The 8,535-nt window shown below is 37.5% G+C and overlaps 1 pseudogene; it reads left to right on the top strand.

Moving 5' to 3' along the window:
* Nucleotides 1–750: 750 nt before the first annotated feature.
* Nucleotides 751–8,524, top strand: LOC113571060 (annotated as a pseudogene).
* Nucleotides 8,525–8,535: the final 11 nt, after the last annotated feature.

Below are 8,535 nucleotides of genomic sequence, written 5' to 3'. Positions count from 1 at the left end.
ATTCTGCACGTTTGTGGATATGTATTCAGAGTGTGGTATCGAGGGATATAACATCGTCCTTCAGTATTTCAGATTGCTTAAAGTCAGTTAACGACAATGTCCAATAAACCTAGTTGGCTTTTGTTTTTTTCTTTATTGTAGGCTAGATTGATGAGGATTAATTCTACCAACATTTGGTCATATTCCCTGAGTACACTGTAAAAGAGTATAAGCCTTTTACTATGTTTCAAGTTTAAGCCAATTTAGGGTTTTTGCTAGCTATAATCAAAAGTGAAAATCTCTGTCTAAGATTATTGCTCTTGCATTGGCTTCCCTCATAAATCCAAGACAACAATTGATACAGATCCTCATGTATCAAATCCTCATTTGTGTAAATGAGGATTTGGTACATGAGGATCTGTATCAAGTGCAGATGTTGTTTTGAGGGATAATGGAAGGTTCCACTTATTTTAAGAAAGAAAAAATCCATTAAGAGAAAATATTCTGTGTCTTAAGAAACCCATAAAACCTTAAACTTACTTTCTTACTTGAAAATCAGTGATTTGGCTGTAAATTCTGCAGTTTAACTCGAAAAGTCAGGAAGGAAGTGGTCATACATGAAACTGATCCCATAATACTAATGTCATCCCTTATTGGTAAAAGTGATGCTGTTATACCCTTCCCTTCGTTACAACCATACCCAGGCTTCCCTACTCTCTGCGCAGTTTGGAAGTCTCTATGTTTCCATTCCCTTTGCTTTTGGGAGCCCTCTTAAAATGGCCGAATGTCTTGTGTAGTCCGCTTTGCACGTAACTAGTGTGACTGCAGTGCACCCATTGTTTAAACATTACAATAGTATTGGATTTTTAAAAGTTCATAGATATGTGACTTGAAGCAACAATATGCAGAAATCGTTTGACGTATGTCTGGAAATGAGCAAAACGGAGATGTGTATTCCCAGCTCGTTCAGACGCGCAGGCGCATTAACTGCCCACTGGTGCAGCGTGTTTGTGTTTTCACGCCGAAGACGATCCTGTGAGTTGGCAGGTAGAATGTTAACTTTTCCCTTTACCCCTTTAAAGTGTTGATTTATATCTGGTTGCAGTCAAGAGTGTGAAAGTAAACTTGCAGCCTTTTATTTAATTATGGGAAGGGAATCAAAAATGACAGAGGGGTGTATTTTAGACGACTTTTCCCGGCTGATCTTTTGTAAGCACACCTTTATTTGCGACAGTGGATTTGAGCATTGGACACGGAAAACGTAGCTGTACAATTCCGTATGCAAAGTTTGCCCTTCTAATGACAAAATTCAGACAAAAAGTGACAAAAGTCTTAGCTTGACCACGCCGTCTCGCTCGCTGGCGGCTGTATACCAGCTTTGTGGGACGGTGGCAGTCCAAGCATTGCGTTACATTACATTGCGTTCATTCAGAGTTCTGAAATAATGTAATAATAAAGTAAAGATAATGTATTAATGATTTCCTAAAGGCGCCAGGCTGACAGACACGATAAACAAGTTCGAATCCTGACTTGCCATCTCTGAATAAATGAATTAATTTTGGAAGACCTACCGCTCCAGAGGAAGTGAGTAACCTCATTAATTCTGGCCAATTTGGCCAAAAGCTTCGTAATGATGAAAACCTTATTCATCAGTTTATATATTCGTCCATCATTTTGCTTGCAAACGCAGTTCGCCTCCAAAATCCACCACGGGTGTTTAAGTGAAATGTATGGACTATGCTGAACATATTTTAACAATGTTTCAGTAAAACTTTGTACTATTACAGCAAATACCAGTATGTCTGCAAGCAAGCCTACTACGAAGAAAAAAGGCTCACCTAAGTGAGTAGCCATTGAGAATTTGTGATTAACCTATGTAAGATGGTGGGCAATAGACTAAAAAAAAATGTCACTGTAAATTTAAAAAGAAATGCCATAAGTTAAAATGGATGTGAGTTTGTCTTTTCTTTTTTCTTTTTTTTATTAGGGATAAGCAGAAGTGTTATGTTGGACTCAGCAGGCCAATTAGTCTACCTAGACAAAATATTGTTGGCTGCAGGATAAAGCACAAATGGAAAGAAGATTGTTACAGTCCTATGTCACATTGGACAGGGATAGTCCTTGACCAAGTTGCAGTAAACCCTTCTCTCTACCTTATCAAGTATGATGGATTTGACTGTGTATATGGCCTGGAGATTCTCCAAGATGAGAGAGTACATGGCCTCAAAATTTTACCTAGCAAAATTGGTAAGAATTTTGGAAAAACTTGCACACCAAAACATGAGAACATAAGCTTATCACCCATTTTATTATAAACACTGATTAATTAGCAACAGTTTGTAGGAGCACTGTAGCTCTGTAGGGGACTGTGGCACAACTATTGCCATTATAGTTTGTTTGAGAAATCCCTCATTTTCTCAGTCCTTAGTTTCTGACCACAGCAGTTCTGCTGATCAGATATTATTTGAGTAGTGGACCATTATCACAAATGATATGGTAGTGGATGTTGTGCTAGCATGAATGTATCAGAAAGAACTGTGTTGCTGGAGTTTTTACAAATGTCAGCATGATTGCTGGGCTGAGTATGGTGTTCCATCCAAAGACTCTCCCATCAACAGCAGTCTTGGGCTCACAAACTCACCAGTGATGAACAGGGTAGAGGCAGCCTGACTAATTTTTAATTGCAGCACATGTGCTGCTGTACTTAATAAAGTAGTCAGTAACTCTAGGTGGTGGGTATAAACATGATTTAATGTGATGGGGTGGCAGAAGCAGTGATTATAAGTACAAAGCATTTTACTTTGTCATTTGTATTATTAGAGAGACCTTACCACCATGATTGCAGTGGAGTATTAACGGCAATGTTATCTCTTGTTCAAGCTTCATGTCAAATGAGGGATTCCTATCTAGCAGAGAGGATATTGGGTCGTGCAGTGGAGCACCAGTTTGAGATGGATGATGGGTCAAAGAATGGCTGGAGGGGGTTGGTGCTTGCCAGAGCTCCCATCATGCCAACATGGTTTTTCATTACCTATGAGAAGGACCCTGTTCTGTACATGTACCAGCTTCTTGAAGATTATAAAGATGGTGACCTTCGAATACTCCCAGACTCTGGTGAGTGAATGGCCATTGATTGCACTACAGTTGTAGCAGGCCAAATCACTTCACACTCAGCTCAAACTCTAATTACCTTTCTTGTTGCTAAAGGTTTTGATGTCATTATGCAAACTTTAATTAATGTGTGCTTTGTGCATGCATGTTTTATGTACTAGCGTCACTTCTTCCCAAAGACCCAATATATTTATAGACAGTGACACGGTGGCATTGGGCAAGGAAAGATATGTATGTCTGGTATTATTGTGATTTTTGCTTAGAGATGGGTGCACGCACAATATCACGTTTCCATGTTAGTAAAATAGCAAAATTAGGCTCAAGTTATAAAGTTACAGTGACCTTTTTTAAAAATGAATTTTGCACAATGTGACTTTTCTGTCTGTCTTTCAGATGACTCTGCTGAAGCTAGAGAACCGGGTGAGGTTGTTGAGAGCCTTGTTGGAAACCAAGTGGAATATGTGATAGAGGATGGCAAGCAGAGGAAAGGCACAGTTATTCATCAGGTTCAGGCCAAGCCATCTGTGTATTTTATTAAATTTGATGATGACTATCACATCTATGTTTATGACATGGTTTGATGTGAGGTGTTTGGTAATTCAACCACAGATAGTGATCAGTATTATATTGCCACTGTTTTTTTTTTTAATTTTCACTATACAGTGATTGAACGGAACATTAAAGTAGTCTAGAGTTTGTTTGTTTCTTTCATGCTCATAAAGGGTATGTTTACGGTTGTTTGTGATATTACGTCTGCAGACACACACACTGTCATGCTGACCTGTGTCTGTATTCTGCTGCTATACCATGTTGTTGTTTCAACAAATGTTGTTTAGTTAAAGAAGACACCACATGCCCCCTTATGGATAGAACGTTAACTGCAATTTGACTGGGTTTTCCCCTCCCCTCCTGTTTTACTAACTAAAGGGTGTATGTTTATTTTTGTTTAAAATATGCCCTTAAACTGTAAATATTATTTCTATTAAAATCATTTGCAAGTAAGACATCCTTGTTCATGTAATTTCACTGACTGGAGATTTTGTACAAATGTATAATCATTAAGTTTTATTTAGTTTTTGAGCTGTTTTTTGGACACAAAGTAGACTAGAATGTAAAAAATGTCACCACTAAGTCATTGCACAAACAGGTTAATTCTTTTTTTTTAGGGATACTACATGTTAGTCTGTCTACAACATCATTGAAATACTATTGTCATCTTTTCTTAAAAATGCAGCTCACAAAGTTCCAACCTTCTACAATTTGATCTTTGTGTTACTTTGTATGTGTTGCCTAATTGTATCTTCTTTAACATAGTCATGGCTATGACTGTCATGTTGGTGTTCATGTACAAAACAGTTCTGCTTTCATGGTTTAAGAGGGAGGAGTTTGGTTGTAGAAGTCAGAACAGAGCATGCACTGAATTCTGAGGTCCCAAGGATACCTCACAGTAAATTAACTCAAATCCGCGTTTGCAGAAAGGTACACGTGAAAACTTTACGTGGCTCTACTGCAAGCAATATGCCTGTCAGATTAGTGGTAAAGATGGAATGAGCGCTGTCTACCAGTGCAGACTGGTCGTTAAAAAACTGAAAGAGCATGGTGAGTACATGGTAAAAAGTTATGCCTGGATTGCTGATGCATTTATGTGTGTGTGTGTGTTTGTGTGAGAAACTTTTCCCAAGAGTCTAAACTTAGTTATGTGTGCTTGGCTCCCCCAAAGTTTTAATTTTCCTGATACAGATTTATGGTTATGAAGATCATACTCTATATTTAACACCACATTCTCCAATTATATTGGAGTTTAGGCATTCCTAATACGTCAAACATTTACATAGGACTGAATAATCAAACATGGGGGAAAAAATGTGTTTCATGTTAGCATGTAATGGATAAGGAAACTGGGCAATACTTATAACCACTGAAACATAATAAAGTATTATGTCTTTAACCATAATGACAAATATGTTTATAGCAAGAATGTGCATACATGCGTCTGAGTTGCACATACTAGTACAATTGCTCCATTATTGTCAGCCTACAGGGCAAAGTTGTGTGAATAGTCTGGTTGTTGTTGGCACTGAATACTGAATTATGTTCAGAATCAACAAACTATTGCCCTGAAAATGGTTCATGGTTCAAATTGATCTAACTGCTGTATTTATTGTTCAGCTTTAAATACAAATTTAACTAACATTAAATGGGTATTAGTGGATGCATTACTAGAAATATCTATGTAGTCTGATGGTTTATCACGGTAATAAGCTTATTTATGTAATCAAGGTGTGTATATATACATAAAATAAATGCCACTACATATTATCTAATTTATACTTTTTAATTTTTGGACTTTAAAAGCATTTTATAAGGACTGAAGACAACCTTAAATAAGGCATCCTGAAGATACATCAGAATATACTCGCAAGTATAAACATTAATTAATAAATGTGTTGAATGAGTAGTAATTAAATGTGAGCCAATGAACAAAGGTCTTCTACTGCAGAGATCCAGGGTTTTGCAGTTCTTAAAGTAGTCTGCTAAAACTCTACACAGCCATGCTGAAGAGATGGTTTCTAGCCATGGTGGCCCGTAAGCGTCTTATGCTTCTAGTGACATTCTGTTTCGTGTCACTCCTGTACTTCCTCACCTGTACACAACATAGAAACCAAAACCACCAAACGTTGTTCAATGGGCCAGAGGATGGCATGAAGTATCAGGCCTTGCTGGAAGAGCATGATGAACTATACCATCACTACACCACCAGCCTTGCAAAACAGATCTTCCAGTTGAAAAAGGCTCTCCGTGAAAGGAGAAGACAACTGCAGCAGTCTCTCGAGCAAACAACTCCACTGGAAATGGAGGAACTGGGGCGGAAGAGCAACTTGGAGCTTGAGATGTTCCTCCAAAGGCAGCTATATCGTGCTGAAATCCATCTAGGCACAAATCTACCAAATGAATATGCTGTTGTGCCATTTGAGAGCTTTACTCTTCAAAGGGTCTATCAGCTAGAAACCGGGCTCACTCAGCACCCTGTGCAAAGAGCTCTTCGCCAAGACCTGGGTGGGGTGTTAGAAACAGCCCTGCACATCCTTAACGGTCCTCGAGATAGGGACGATCCTCAGTATCGTAGGATATACTCTCCACAAGATTTCTTAGAGGGTGAGATCACCTTCGAGTTTAACTTACTTTTTAATTTTTTACATTTTGAAAGAGGTTTTTTGGCCAAACTGAAAATGAACTAGATTTCTTTTTCTTTTGCATTGTACTAGGACTTTTTCGAACAGAAAGGGACAAAGGAACCTTATATAATCTTGCATTCAGAGATAATACTTCCCTGGACTTCAGGAGGCTGGTGTTCTTTCGTCCATTTGCACCTTTGATGAAGGTGAAGGAAGAAGTCATTGATACATCGAAAATACTAATAAACATAATTGTACCATTGGCCAAAGAGGTGGACATATTTAGACAATTCATGCACAATTTCAGGTGGGCTTTCACTGAAAATTTGATTCCAAATTTGTATGCTATAACTTAATGTGCTAAGACAGATAATATACCATTCAGAACTGTAATCCAAAAACATAAATAATTAGTGTGATTGATTCACTACCCCAATGTGTCATGCTTAACATCTGCTTTTGTTGCAGGGAAATTTACAATGAACAAGAAGAAAACCTTCATCTCACAGTGGTATTTTTTGGAACTGAAAAGCTGGGTGAAGTGAGGCGAATTATAGACTCCACTGCGAGGTAGCAGAAACACTGAGCAAAGCTGATTTACTCACATACACAATATGGTATAATATAAATGTTTTATTTAAACAAACAAAATGTACACGAGATTACTGCGATCTTTAATCTTGTCTGTCAAACAGAACAATGAGGCACAAGAACTTCACTCTAATCCATCTAAATGAGCAGTTTTCCAGAGGAAGAGGGTTAAATGTAGGCGCTCGAGCCTGGAAGAAGTGCAATGTCCTTCTTTTTTTCTGTGATGTAGATGTCCACTTTACTACAGAGTTTCTATACTCCTGCCGTATGAATGCAAAACCTGGTAAGGACCTGAAAAGGCAATGTATTATAAACTGCATAAAATATATACTTGTGATATTGGACATTGATGTATTTTTATGTCTGTTGTTATAGTGATAGTGTGGTGTTGTCTGAGCAGGGTTCCACATTAAACCCTGTCTGAATCATATCTTAAAGAAGAGAAATGTGTCTCGTTAAAATAAATTTGACACGGTGGTGGTGATACAGTCAGTTATTGTTGAATCTACAGGTAAACGAGTCTTCTACCCCATACCGTTTAACCAGTCCATCCCAGATGTAATCCATGGTGGACGTATTAAACCTCCTATTGAAAATCAACTGGTGAGAACAAATTTTCTCTTTAAAAATAAATAAATTAAAAATTTCACAAATAAGCCACGGGGCTGGCAGGTTCTGTGCATTTCTATGCTGGCTTATTTTTATTTTATTTATTTTATTTGTATTTGGTCTTAACAGGTAATCAATAAAAGCACAGGATTCTGGCAAGATTCTGGATTTGGAATGACGTGTCAGTATAGGTCAGATTTCATAAACATAGGTAATAATTTGAAAAATGTATCTGATTTGATGTTTAACTGCTAAGGACCTATAGATAATATTTAACATCAATTAAATAACAGGATGGTTGGTTTCAACCACTGAGAGTCATCAACCAGCTACTAAAGTTGTCAACCAGTTACCATGATGCTGTAGTTCATGCCATTGTTTCTATTTTTGTTTGTTCACAGTTATTTTCACTGTTACTTGATTGATATGTAGATATTTTTTAGTATTATACCAAACTGTATAATACATTTTAGTATTGTTCACGTCTGTGTGTACCATCTAATTGATTCACATGTTTTTTCTCCCCATCCCCCACCCCACTTTCAAAAGGAGGTTTTGACTTGAGCATAAAAACCCAGGGAAGAGAAGATTTGCACCTCTACAGAAAATACTTGCACAGCAATCTCATGGTCGTCCGTGCACCTTCAAGAGCTCTCCTCTATAAGTGGCATAAGAAACTGTACAGATGATTTATCAGCAGAGTCACTTAAAATGTGCATGCAGTCTAAAGTTATAAATGAGGCCTCCCACAACCAATTGGGTGAGCTGTTTTTTCACCAAGAAATAGACAATCATCTGAACAAATACAAACAACACAATAATGCCACTGATGTTACAGACAAATGAATAAAATGCAAATCAAGATGTTCAGTTTTGTTGTGCCACAAACGTCTGAGATTGTTGGTGATGTTATATACTGCTATTCATATTGATCCTATTTATAAGTACCGACTTGACAAATTAATATACCTTTAGAGAACTGGGACATTGTTTTGAATGTCTGAATTTATTATAGCTTATGTTGGTCATGGCGACTAATAAAGCATTTATAGACTGCATTTGCAATCCG

Source organism: Electrophorus electricus, chromosome 23 (assembly GCF_013358815.1).
Source record: "Electrophorus electricus isolate fEleEle1 chromosome 23, fEleEle1.pri, whole genome shotgun sequence".
Lineage (NCBI taxonomy): Eukaryota > Metazoa > Chordata > Actinopteri > Gymnotiformes > Gymnotidae > Electrophorus > Electrophorus electricus.
The sequence above is the reverse complement of the archived record's forward strand: the minus strand, read 5'-3'. Positions and strand labels throughout refer to the sequence as shown.